The following is a 12536-nucleotide window of genomic DNA, read 5'->3' on the forward strand; positions in this document are numbered from 1 at the left end:
TTCAGTTGCGAATTAGATAAGCTCAAAAACTGTCTGTGTGTGTGCTCGGGAAGCTGTGTCAGCCTGGACTGACACACACGATGGGGGGCTGAAGCCCTTTGAACCCTATGGACATTGCATGCCTGCGTCTCTTCAATACACCAGTAGCAACTGCCATTAACTTGGATACTCCAGCTGTGCTGCCAGAGGTCTGGAACAGCAGGGGTTCCAGCACCTCTGCTTCTAATTCCGATTGGGACAAAGCTGTGTCCTCAAGGGAGTGACCTGCAAGCCATCTGGTGGGCCATTTTAGCTGAGCCACCACATAGTACTTGTCAAAGCTGGAATCTCCCAGCCCTCCCCTTTCAACAGGTAGCTATATCATTTAAAGAGCGGTCCGTCTCCACCCTGTGCCCCATGGTAGCTGCAACAGGAGCACATCTAGTTTGCAGAAAAAGGATCTGGGCAAGATTACAAGGACATTAATGAAATAATACAAAAAGTCTGGGCAACACGACCATTATCACTATTGCTGCTCTGCTCATCATTGATAGGGGTAAGGTGATCCAGAATTTGAATTCAGCATTTAGGGGAGGCACTGCTGCCCCCAGGTTACTGTCAATATTATTTACATCCGTGTAAGGTCCCCAATCCCTTAGGTAGCACTCTAGGAGGAGTGACCTTCCACAGTGGGAAGATGCATGATTTGCCCCAGTTGACCTTCAGTCTGGACACTGAGTAGAACCTACACAAACCCTTCTCAACCCCAGTCAGGTCCGCCCGTACATTGACTAGTAAGTTATCCATGTAAACCAAAACCATGTGATTAGATCCGGCTATAGGAATACCCAGCTCTGCCACTACCTGCCGGAGACGCTGCACTAGTTGATCAATAGCAAGTGCAAATAGTAAGTGGGAAAGTAGGCATCCCTGCCATGTACCTCTATATATCCTGAAGGAGGTGGAGATACATAGACCGGTCATCACTCTGGCTGTGGGCGCATCATACAAGATCTGCACCCAAGCAGCGATGCGATCCCCAAGCCCATTTATATGGAGAACCCAAGAACCAAGTGCATATGTGTCCAGTCAAGGGACTTAAACACCTTTTCCAAGTCAAAGACGAGGCAAGTCGAGTAAGGGTGCATAGCCTAACATCGAAAACAGTCTCTAAATAGTCAAGGAGGTTTGGTGGCCCAAAAATAAACCACTTTGATCCGGGTGGATTAAGGATGGGAGCTCAGGCAATATCCTTGTTGCCAGCAGCTTACCGATGGTCTTATAGTCCACATTGAGAATAGAAAGGGGGCGAGAGGCAGCCATGGCCTTAGCTTCAAAGCCAGGCTTCAATATGGAAGCAATCAAGGCTTCACTGACACAGGGAGGGGGACTACACTATGCTAGTACGCTGTTAAAAACCTTCATCAGGAGAGGGGCGGACTGGAGCTAAAACTGGCGGAGGCGGCGGTGCCCCACTGCTTTTGAGCAGTGAAACATGAAAAATAAAATGATTATAACAAAAGTTATTATCATTTTATTTTTCCTCACCTACTTCCTGCAGCTGAGCCGAGGGCAGGGCCGTCCATTCCCACACATCGACACAGGAGCAGGAAGGAGGAGGAGTAGTGGCACTGATTCAAATGCACATGACACTTTAGCCAGCCTTCTCAGGTCAGCCAAACCATCATGCAGACTTCTATCTCTCCAACCTAGCTGTGTTTTACGACTCGGATGGAGAACAAGCAGAGGGTCGTAGGGCCTCAGTGAGAGCCTAACTAAGGCACTCACAGACACCAACCACGGTGCTGCTCTCATGCTTGGTAATACCAGCATGAGAGCCACATATGGATTGGTGTAGGGGACCCAGTGGCTTGCCTGGAGCCGTGGTCGAGGAGGAGCAGAGCCCAGAAAAGCATCGACCCAGGAAAATACAGGTAAACATTATATATTTTTTAATTCTTTTTCCCCGCACATGCCCCCCTCACTGCCCTCCCCTGTGCTGTCCCCCTCACTGCCTCCCCACTTAAATGCCACAGCAGCCGCCACTGGCGAAAACATAGAATAGAACTCGGAGGGGATCCCATCTGTGCCAGCAACCTTGCCCGTCATCCTGTAAGCCCCCTTTGATATTTTGCTCAGTAATAGATGCCCCTATGGGCATCCATTAGTCCAGCGTTTGATAGGCAGTAAGACATCATCAATATTAGCTGTGGGGTACAGGGCAATGCACTTATTGAAATTCCAGTAGTATTGATAAAACGCTGTCTTAATGTCCAATGTGTGGAGAAGCCGCCTATGTTGATCACCAATGGAAGTGATCGCAGAGAGTCCTGGAAAGGGAGTGCACAGTTGTGCCAAGAGTTTTCCCACCTTATTGCCTTCTTTGTGTGTTTTGGCCAGATATGCAGCATGGTCTAGGCACTGTAGCATTTCCATGCCTTCTGCGTGTTGTTGTAGTAATTGCGATTAGTGTTCCAAGGGCTTGCGTCCTACCACACGCGTCCTACCGCACTGTGTATCTCTGTGGTGTAAAGCTTAGTCTGTATGTTGTGTAATGGGTCCAATAAGGTTATCTGGATACAAATTCCTCTAACTCAGAACTTAAATACCTCCCTTCTCTATCATACTTTGAGGAAGCTGTATTCTAATTCTCTGAGAAGAACTGCTCAATGAGTGTCTTTGTGTCATGTCTAAATGGGAGATAGTCGAGCATCGTAGTTTGCATGTGCCATGTAGGATTGGGTGAGAGGAGTCTACCCTATTGTATAGTGGCCTTGACATGGTTGTGGTCAGCTATATACATTGATGCATGTACCACAGTCTGGAACAGAGTGTGAAATATTATGTGTTGGTGTCTGACTTCCTCATGTGTGGTGGGCCTAGCACACAGGGCTCATTTTGCTTTATCACTGGGGCCCTTTATGGTGATCTATGATACCATAACTGATACTCCCCAAAGCCTGTAATTCCTTTGCGATTGTATCCCTGCAGGCGCCCCCAAGAACCAATGAACCAATAGATTATCTGCACCCACTGCTACTAGGGCCTTGGTGTGGTTTTCCATTGAATCCCTGCAAGCTTTGCGCCGAATCCCGTGAACCAATGGCAAGCCTTGTTTCTACTGTTACTGGAGCCTTGGTGTTGTTTTCTATTATGTACGTTCGAGCAAAAAAGATACATTTATTTCCTGTTATTTGTTTCCGATCAACAAGTTGCACCTGCCCATTCTGTAAAGTCAAAAAGAGTGTACTAACACATGTTTTCTCCAAGGTTCGAGAACCTTCCAGATGGCAAAGCGCCCCACGTGATACAGCTTTATCCGTTGGGAATTTGAGAGGGTATTTAACCCTCCTCCAATCCCGAATCGTGACTTGGCCATGCTCCATGCAGAACAAGCTTCCCCCTTCCCACTCACCTGAAGAATCCTGCCGGAACCAAGAAGGGCTCCAGTTTCCTTCAAGTCCATCTGAACCTGTGGTTCCATTGCCCCCAGGTCCCATGACATCTTACTCCTCTCTCCCTCCTACACAGCTATTCTGGACCCCCAATGACTCCCTGAGACAAAGCCTTGAGATCTTCTTCAAATTTCAGTCAAGTTGAAGAGCTAGGCTAAGTACTTGATATCAGGTACGTTTGCACTAAATCTCCTATAGTAATAAGTAGGACAGAGTATCCACGTCTTCAAAGACTAAAGACTTTTCCTCCATGCACTCTCTCTGATTTTCTCCAGTGCTTCTTGTTTGCTTATACTCCAGACCCTTCCTGCAACCTTGGTGCTAGAACTCTTATCTCACAAGGATTAAAGACTTGAGCTCTGCTTTTCTCTGATGAACAGTAGTGCCTAGAGAAAGCACTTCAGAGTCTTTGATATATGTATGAAACTTGTACCGAAATCTGTGTTCTGAGTTTAATCCTAGGGAGTGTCCCAAACTCCAAACTGTGATTTTGGTTATTCTTCTCACATGTCGTGCTGCTGATGAAACCTGTAAGTGCATATTACTGAAGTCAATGTATGGTCATTGTATTCAGAGACCTGTTAGTGTACAGATGGTAACTGCCTCCGCTTGATATTTCCAGTGCATTGCATCATCGCAAAACCAGAGGTTCTGGTCCAGTGTGCATCTACCTTACAAATGCAGAAATGTCTCAGAAGTGCCTTATCCTGTTGCGCAGTGTCGCACATCCGCAGAGCAGATCCAATACCTCAAGTCTCTCTTTTCTTATTTTATCCCAACCATCCTTACGTCTAGGGGACAATATGTGTTCTGATGTTTCAGTTCCTAGGCATTTGCTGTTCTCTGGAGGGATAGAAGGTCCAGCATCAGCTCCAGAATTGTCTCTGTGGTTGGGACCAGGAGAGTGCATGACATCGGGGAGTAAACAGAATAGTCCTGCTAAGAAGGTAATGCTTCCACCAGACATCCACCAACACTCAGCTGCCAAGCCATCTGTGGAGCTCACCAGCATTCTGCACTGGCAAAGCATGTGGCTGTGGTGGCACAGATCTGTCCAATGATGTATTGAGAACACTATTAGAGTTCCTTCCCAATATCCATGGCACGCCATGCCATTGGGCCAGGGCTTTGGTAAGAGCGTTCAGAATCTATAATGAACCGTTTTGGCACATAGATGCCACTGAGCAGTAATTACAACCCTTCAAGTTTACCATAGAGGAAAATACATCTGCCATCAGGATCAATCAAGAAGTCCATTACCGTTAAAGGGACTCCAGCCCTCACCCATACCAGAGTCCCCCAGGCAAAAGAAGAATATGTAGTGGAGTAGTCGTGGCTCCTCCAGTGTTGCAGCAATTAGGCTCCTTCCTCGTGTGTATGGTGAGTCTCTTATATGAACACAATCTGTGCCTCCCCCAGCTCAGTAAGGATTACAATTAGAGCATTTGATGGGTGCATTAAGCCACTAATGTTCCAGGGGACACACTTATAGTGCGCTATTTATCTGCAAAAAGCAATCACCACCAAGGGTCGAGGGCCCGGGTGCTCAGCCCACTCCCCACACCGCACCTACCACCCACAGTCAATGGTATGTGAGGTACAGATGTATCACAACATAAACACACCCAAAACAAAGAACAGCTGACCACCCTTCTCAGGACAGACTTCCTCAACTCTCTGGCTGTGCGATCACTAGTTTGCAACAAGCAGTAAAGTCTACACACTCGCATCAGGGGCCTGTAGTGAGTAAGCAGGTGTATGGAAGCAGGCCACCAGCCACAAAAGCAAGCCCTGCTCCGTCCTGCCTGTTCAGCCCATAAGTAACCGTGCAGTCATGAAAGTTCCAATCGCTCATCATATGCCACAATGCGCTCCTTTATGGTGATGGTAGTCCGAGAGCTACATCCCCCCAAGCCCAAGACTCTTCTCCAACCTCTCCCTTGCAATGGTCGGCAGGCCCAAACTGTTAGCGCCCTTGCCACAGGGACTCCAGCCACAGCGTCACAAAGATATAAACCAGTGTCCCAGTCGGTAAGTAGCCCTAATGCCAAGGGTCAAGATAGGTCATCAGAATTTTTTATGACAGTTCCAGGGGAAGGCATGGAGACCCATAGAGGTCATCCCAATAATCTGTTGGCATGCCCTCCAAGGATGAGGATTTCAGCAGTGACCAGGGAAGCTGCAATCCGGTCATAGACTAAGTCACTTCAAGAGCTTGTCGATGACCGCAGGCATGTGCCATGAGTCCATGCCTTGTGGGGTACCTGGTTGACAATGCCCTGCAGCTCCATCGTGATCCTATCCCAGTGCATGTGGTGAGCATTCTGCCTCCTCAGCCCAGCAACAGGCGTGGTACTGTTCAATCCAATCCCAGGAAGCTTCAAGATCCAGGATGAAGTGTGAGCACTGCTCAGCTGTTATGCGCAGTTTAGCAGGGAACAGAAGGACGTACCGGAGACCTATTTCTCTGAGCTTCTTTTTAACCTGGATGTATAAAGAGCATTTATGTTGCACCGCCAAAGTGCAAACTGAAAATATGATTATGCTAACTTTCTCTATCTCGAATCAACTCACACTGCTTGCAGCTTGCAGCACCATACCACGATCTCTATAATTTAGAATACATGCCACCATTGGTCAGGGTGTGCTACCAGGAGGAGGCACACACTCAGGGACTCTGTGAGCGTACTCCGATGCAAAGAAGGGCGAGAAGCCCTGTTGGGAGACTTCTTTTTAGAGACAATTTTCAATGTATGTCATCAGGTCTCACCCTTCAACGCCTTCTGGCAAGCCCACCCTGTGCAAGTTTTTGCAGCGCGCATGCCCTTCATCATCTTCAGCTTTGCCTTCAAGGCACCGCACATGTTCTGAAATGCTAGACATGATCTTGGCCTGGTCCTCAACTTGGGAGTGGGGTGCCGCTCGCAGTCGTGGAAATCTGCCTTTGCTGTAACTGGTGTTTATCTTGAAAACTTTGCTGTCACTGGACCGGGACTGCTGCAGAATTGAAGGCTGGACTTTGTCACGACTCTGGGAGCTGCTACTGCTGGGTCTGCCAATTTGTCTTCACCTGGGTGATAACGGGGGAGCGGGACTGCGAGGCCCAGAGGTCACTGCGCTTTCCCAACCTTGCGCACCTGGTGCCTCTTCCCGCCCCTCCTCCCTGCTGTTCCCTGATCACCTTAAATAAGACTCGCGGCCCCCGCTCGGCGGGAGCCGCTCGCAGTCGTGGAAATCTGCCTTTGCTGTAACTGGTGTTTATCTTGAAAACTTTGCTGTCACTGGACCGGGACTGCTGCAGAATTGAAGGCTGGACTTTGTCACGACTCTTGGAGCTGCTACTGCTGGGTCTGCCAATTTGTGTTCACCTGGGTGATAACGGGGGAGCGGGACTGCGAGGCCCAGAGGTCACTGCGCTTTCCCAACCTTGCGCACCTGGTGCCTCTTCCCGCCCCCTCCTCCTCCTATATTAGGAACGCCCCCCCCCCCACGCTACCGCGGGAAGAATGCGGGCGGCCGCCAGGCGAAGCCCGTGCAAAGGGTGGGCCGTCTGAGGCCGTCCTAGGACGTACGAGGCCGGGCTGGGCCACCTCTCTTTGACTTGTGGTATTTATATACTATCCATTTGATGTTATCCAGCACTAGATCATATCGCGTTTGATATTTATCTTTTGTGTTAACAGAGATTTGTTATTTTGCATTTCCCTGAGTTGATTTATGATGGCATTACGGTCAGGTAAAGATAGGAAGGTCACTCTGAAAACTACAAGTGGTTCTGCTACTGGGACATTAGATGACTTCATTATCCGAGCAACGGGGATTTTAGAGAAAGAGATAGCTTTCACAGAGAAACGATTGTCATTGGATTTAGTAACCGGGAAGCGATCGTCCCTGGGTACGATTGGTACAGTAGTAACACCAGACCAAAGGGTAGAAATTGATCTCTCTGCCAGTTCTGTTTCCCTCCTGGTGGGGACCGACGATCTAGTGGCTTGTCCAACTATAGACACTACATTAATAAGTACTACTTCTAGTGGACGAAGTAGTAGAAATCTTGATAGTAGAAATCTTGCGTAAGGCAAGAGGCTAGTAGGCGGTCCTCCGCACTCTGGGGTGCTACTAAAGGAACCTTGAAGCAAGGTCAGTCAGAACCTGCTACCAGCGCATTTAGCTGCCGCGCTTTTTACCTGCTAGTACTCGCTATAATTTTAAGTCTATCTGTATCTGCATTTTAGATCCCGCGGCGCTTTAACGCTCACCTTGTTAGCGCTCACCCTCTTGGTCAGATCTCCCTTACCATTCTTTATTCTGTCGGCGTCCGTAGGCCGGGGAATCTTTTGAGGCATACCGGCACATAATTGCTCACTTCCTCGCATTCGGCGGGGTTAGACAGACTTAGTCGGGTCCGCCATCTTGGGTTGGGTAGTGAGGCGAGGCACTCCGCGGCCATCTTGCGTAAGGCAAGGGGCTAGTAGGCGGTCCTCCGCACTCTGGGGTGCTACTAAAGGAACCTTGAAGCAAGGTCAGTCAGAACCTGCTACCAGCGCATTTAGCTGCCGCGCTTTTTACCTGCTAGTACTCGCTATAATTTTAAGTCTATCCATATCTGCATTTTAGATCCCGCGGCGCTTTAACGCTCACCTTGTTAGCGCTCACCCTCTTGGTCAGATCTCCCTTACCATTCTTTATTCTGTCGGCGTCCGTAGGCCGGGGAATCTTTTGAGGCATACCGGCACATAATTGCTCACTTCCTCGCATTCGGCGGGGTTAGACAGACTTAGTCGGGTCCGCCATCTTGGGTTGGGTAGTGAGGCGAGGCACTCCGCGGCCATCTTGCGTAAGGCAAGAGGCTAGTAGGCGGTCCTCCGCACTCTGGGGTGCTACTAAAGGAACCTTGAAGCAAGGTCAGTCAGAACCTGCTACCAGCGCATTTAGCTGCCGCGCTTTTTACCTGCTAGTACTCGCTATAATTTTAAGTCTATCTGTATCTGCATTTTAGATCCCGCGGCGCTTTAACGCTCACCTTGTTAGCGCTCACCCTCTTGGTCAGATCTCCCTTACCATTCTTTATTCTGTCGGCGTCCGTAGGCCGGGGAATCTTTTGAGGCATACCGGCACATAATTGCTCACTTCCTCGCATTCGGCGGGGTTAGACAGACTTAGTCGGGTCCGCCATCTTGGGTTGGGTAGTGAGGCGAGGCACTCCGCGGCCATCTTGCGTAAGGCAAGAGGCTAGTAGGCGGTCCTCCGCTCAGCGTAATAGTACTTTAGGATGGATAGATCGACGCGCAGCGCTCGCGCGCAGCGGGCGCGTCGTAGGCGCGCCGGAGGTGCGCCAGAGGTAAGCCCGTTTGCGCCCGTTCGCGCTACGGACGCGCTTAGGGCCGCTGCCTCTGGCCCCTCCGGCCCACTTCGTATCGCCTACTCTCGAGCGGAGCTACTCAGGCTCAGACCTTGCCAGAACCCGGCTAGGCAGCCGACTAACAGGCGAATTTCCTGTGGGTTGCTTAATGTCAGATCCCTCTGCAAGCACTACACGGAAATCGCCTTCCTAATCGAATCAGAAAAACTCGATGTCCTGTTTCACACAGAAACGTAGACCCGGGAGGACTGTGAGGTTGAGTTGGGCTTAGCCTGCCCCTCAGGCTATAAAATCAGCCATACCCCTCGCCCACTCCATCGGGGAGGGGGAATCGGGTTCATTTACAAAGACTCGCTGACCCTCTCCCAGCTAAAGATCCGAGAGGTACCTGGATTCGAACTGATGGGTTTTACAGTCAAACAGCAGGAGTTGATGCTTTGTTCGGGTGTCCTGTGCTATCGTCCCCCGGGACCGGCACCTTCCATATCGCTCCTTATTGATCTGATCTACGAACTCTCTAGTTCCCATTCCAAACTATTGATTCTTGGTGATTTTAATTTGTGGGCAGGTGGTTCACTGGACAATGCACTTCTCTCCCTTAGTCAAGCCTGCTTGGACATTAAGTTGGAACAGCTGGTGAATGCCTCCACGCATCGGAAGGGTCATATCCTGGACTTAATATTTGCGGACCCTCAATGGGTTTCAATGGAGGATATTAAGTGCCAGTGCTGGACAGACCACTCTCTGATTTTGTTCTCTCTTTGTTCAGAGGATCACACCTCGCGTGAGGTAGGATTACCGCAAGCTAAGCTAGAGAGACCTTGGTCCCGAATCCTTAAAACCTCTCCACTACCAAATATCTTAGGTAGGGACTTTAAGCTTGGCAATACAGCTGAAGAGAGCTATACTCTCTTCTGCCAGTCTATCTCGAGCTCGCTGGATCAGTTGGCACCCCTCCGGAAGTCACGAGGGAGGGTGAATCGAGCTAGCCCTTGGTATACGAGTGAACTACGCCAGCTTAAACTCGACTGTAAACGTGCAGAAAGGGCGTGGAGAAAACAGTATTTAGAGTCGGAGAAAACTGTGTTCCGGGCCGCCATACAAAAATACAAGGCCCAGATCAAGATGGCTAAAGCGACCCATCTTGAAGCCACCTTGAATCAGGCCTCAAATAAGGCACAGGCCCTTTTCAAAATCGTTAGGGACCTTGCCCACCCTACGTGTGTGGCCAGCTCCGTCCCCTCATCGCAAGCTCTTTGTGACTCACTTGCTGATGCTTTTGAGGAGAAAATCTGCAGAATCCTGGAGGGTCTGCAGGACCCAGCTAACTCCCCCCCTGGTTTGGGAGCTCCGGAAGTGATGGCCAGTCGACCCCCGCAGAGGGTTATTCACCTCTGTTTGGAAGCTCCGGCCACGCCTTCCAGTCGACCCCGTCCAGAGAGCCGGGCCCTCAGCTTGGGAGCTCCGGTGAGTGAGGCCAGTCGACCCCAACAGAGTGGCTCTCCCTTCCCCGCTTTGGACTTTGCCCTCAGCTTGGGAGCTCCGGTGACTAAGGCCAGTCAACCCCAGCTGAGTGGCTCCCCCCTTCCCGCTTTGGACCAGGCCCTCAGCTTGGGAGCTCCGGTGACTAAGGCCAGTCGACCCCAGCTGAGTGGCTCTCCCCTTCCCGCTCTGGACCAGGCCCTCAGTCTGGGAGCTCCGGCGATTGAGGCCAGTCGACCCCAGCTGAGTAGCTCTTCCCCTCCCTCCTTGGATCAGGCCTTCAGTCTGGGAGCTCCGGCGATTGAGGCCAGTCGACCCCAGCTGAGTAGCTCTTTCCTTCCCTCCTCGGACCAGGCCTTCAGTCTGGGAGCTCCGGCGAGTGAGGCCAGTCGACCCCAGCTGAGGAGCTTTCCCCTTCCCTCCTTGGAGGAGTTTGGCAGCCTAGCCCTTACGATCTCATCTGGCTCGCCTCTCGATCCTCTCCCTCCAAAATTTTGGAGGTTGTTTCAGGAGGAACTTTTTCAGCCTTTGCACTCCATCTGCTGCCAGTCGTTCGAAACAGGAACTGTACCGGGTTGTTGGAAGAAAGCAGTGGTATCCCCGCTCTTAAAAAAATCTACGCTTGACCCTGCTTGTCTTTCCAATTACCGGCCAATTTCCCTGCTTCCTTTTCCAGTCAAAATCATGGAAAAATTGGTCACCTGCACTCTGTCCGGCTTCTTAGAAGGGAACGCCTGGCTGGATGAGACGCAATTCTGCTTCCGCCCAGCTCATGGGACGGAATCCGCGTTAGTGACCGTGTTAGACAATCTGCGGGCGCGAGTCGATAGTGGTCGAGCAGCCTTTTTGGTGCTGCTCGACATGTCGGCCGCGTTCGACACGGTCAGCCATCCTACCTTAATATCGAGGCTGGAAGAGTGCGGGGTCAAAGATAAGGCCAGGGACTGGCTAATTTCCTACTTGGACGACCGTCAGCAACGGGTCTCGCTCCCTCCCTTTAGCTCAGAGGAGCGGAGGGTAGGACAAGGAGTACCTCAGGGCTCAGCCATCAGCCCGATACTCTTTAATATTTACCTCCGCCCCTTAGTCCAGCTCATTAAATCTTTTGGGATCTCCGCATTCAATTATGCGGATGATACCCAGCTGGTCTTTTCACTCGAGGGACAGGATGCAGTCCCGCTAGAGACCTTCCATCGGTGCATGCAGGCTACAGCGGAATGGCTCCGCTTGAACTCGTTACAGTTCAATGGAACTAAGACAGAGGTCCTGCACTGCTCTAACGATTGAGTTCCCAGAGATTTCCCAAACGACTTCTGGCCCCAGTCATTCTCAGATACAGTGTCAGCCGCACCATCGGCGCGTAATTTGGGTGTCATTTTCGGGCCCAACTTGCAGTTAGATCTGCACGTAAACAAGACTACGTCAACGTGCATGATGCTTATCCACATGCTGCGCAAGGTTTTACCCCTCCTCCCTGAGCAAGCCAGACCTGAAGTAGTGCGGAGCACCATCTTGAGTCGACTCGACTACTGCAACGCACTACTTCTGGAAGCCCCGGTAACACTTCTGGGCAAGCTCCAAAGGGTACAAAACCTTGCTGCCAAACTTGCCTTATCCCGCCCCTACCACAGTTCCTCTACGGCCGCGTTACAGGTACTCCATTGGCTTCCGGTCCATCTACGTGTTCGTTATAAAGCAGCATGCATTGTGTTTAGAGCTATCCACGGCTTGGGCCCGATCCCTTTGCAAAGAATGTTTGCCTGGTATCTTCCATCTCGAGCTCTTCGGTCCTCTTCATCCAGGCTACTAGTAGTCCTGCGGTTCCAGAGAGTGAGAATGGGTGGTCGTTCGTTCAGAGTAGCGGCGGCCAAACTCTGGAACTCCTTGCCAATATCCTTAAGGAGTCTTGAAGATCTCTCAGCCTTCAGAAAGGCATTGAAAACTTACCTCTTCCCTAGGACAGGCTAGCTGCTGAATTCGCTGGATCAATGTTCAAAGCGCCAGGATGCCCTTGGTGGTGACAGGCTTGCGCTATATAAATATACCACAATACAATTGATTTAATAACATCACAAACGTCGCCTATAAAAGTCCAAAGTAAGGTGTCAGGGGGGAATAAAAACCCCGTTGAGACAATGAAAAGGAAAAGAGGGGGTGGCCATACGAAGGGTTGTCGTGCGAAACTGTCAAAAACACAAAAAACGACTGAGACTCCGTTGGTTGTGGCACAGCCTCATTCTTTAACAGGGGCCTCTTCT

Source organism: Lissotriton helveticus, chromosome 8 (genome assembly GCF_964261635.1).
Source record: "Lissotriton helveticus chromosome 8, aLisHel1.1, whole genome shotgun sequence".
NCBI classification, from domain to species: domain Eukaryota; kingdom Metazoa; phylum Chordata; class Amphibia; order Caudata; family Salamandridae; genus Lissotriton; species Lissotriton helveticus.